This window comes from Bos indicus, chromosome 3, assembly GCF_029378745.1.
Source record: "Bos indicus isolate NIAB-ARS_2022 breed Sahiwal x Tharparkar chromosome 3, NIAB-ARS_B.indTharparkar_mat_pri_1.0, whole genome shotgun sequence".
Lineage (NCBI taxonomy): Eukaryota > Metazoa > Chordata > Mammalia > Artiodactyla > Bovidae > Bos > Bos indicus.
The window spans coordinates 64899889-64901047 of NC_091762.1; the positions used below are offsets into that span (position 1 = coordinate 64899889).

The 1159-nt window shown below is 34.7% G+C and overlaps 1 non-coding gene across 1 annotated transcript; it reads right to left on the reverse strand.

Annotated features, from left to right (window-relative positions):
* Positions 1 to 244: 244 nt before the first annotated feature.
* Positions 245 to 351, reverse strand: LOC139182357 (U6 spliceosomal RNA). Its single transcript, XR_011566028.1, has one exon. It is a non-coding gene; the product is annotated as a U6 spliceosomal RNA (small nuclear RNA).
* Positions 352 to 1159: the final 808 nt, after the last annotated feature.

A 1159-nucleotide genomic window follows, 5' to 3' on the forward strand; every position in this document is an offset into this window, starting at 1 on the left:
TAAATTATCTAGAAAAGACAGTTTAAAGAAGTTCATGTTTTTTTTTTAATTCATAGAAGATAAAGGTAAAGAATAAGTAGATGGATGTATATTAGTAGAACAAATTTAATGCAATTAAATACACTAAATAAAATAGTACCCTTTTTGAAATTACTGCTTTCTACATATTATTATGACTTTTATTTAAGCTGATATCCTGGTCAAGAGCAGTGAGAATTATGCTCTAGCTTTACAATTGCTATGTGAAAATACAGAATTCTTCATAAATTTGAACATTATTTTTGTTCAGGGACAATGCTAATTTTCTCTGTATTGTTCCAGTTGTAGCATAAGTGTTGCTGAAGTGAGCACTAAAGTATATCAAAATGCCCAAATCTAAAAAACTGTATCAATGGCTCAAGCAATTTTAGAAATTGATCTAAAATGAACGTGAAATATTGACGTTGTAGGACATTAGATACATTGTTTGTATGAGAACACTTGGCCTTACCTGGTGGTGCTAGTATTAAAGAACACGTCTTCCAATGAAGAAGACATAAGAGTCATGGGTTCAATTCCTCAGTCAGGAAGATCCCCTGGAGGAGGGCATGGCAACCACCTTCAGTATTCATGCCTGGAGAATCCCATGACAGAGGAGCCTGGCAGGCTATGGTCCATGTGGTCACAAAGAGTCAGACATGACTGAAGCCACTTAGCACATGCATATATGGGAGAACTACATTTCTGATAGGACACTAGAGAGGAGTTAATAGCTTATATTTTCATAATAAGAAAGAACTATGAAAAAAATGCATCTATATCTTAGAAGAAAATTTTAACAGACCTACATTTAATATTTCTAGAACTAACACCAAAAAAAGATGTCCTATTCATCAGAGGGGACTGGAATGAAAAGTAGGAAGTCAAGAGATACCTGGAGTAACAGGAAGTTTGGCATTGGATTATAAAATAAAGCAAAACAAAGGATAAAATAATGTTGCCAAGAGAATGCACTAGTCATAGCAAACACCCTCTTCCAGCAACACAAGAGATGACTCTACACATGGACATCACCTGATGGTCAATAATGAATTCAGACTAATTATATTCTTTGCAACAAAAGAAGGCAAAGCTCTATACAGTCAGCAAAAACAGACCTGGAGATAACTGTGGCTCAGAT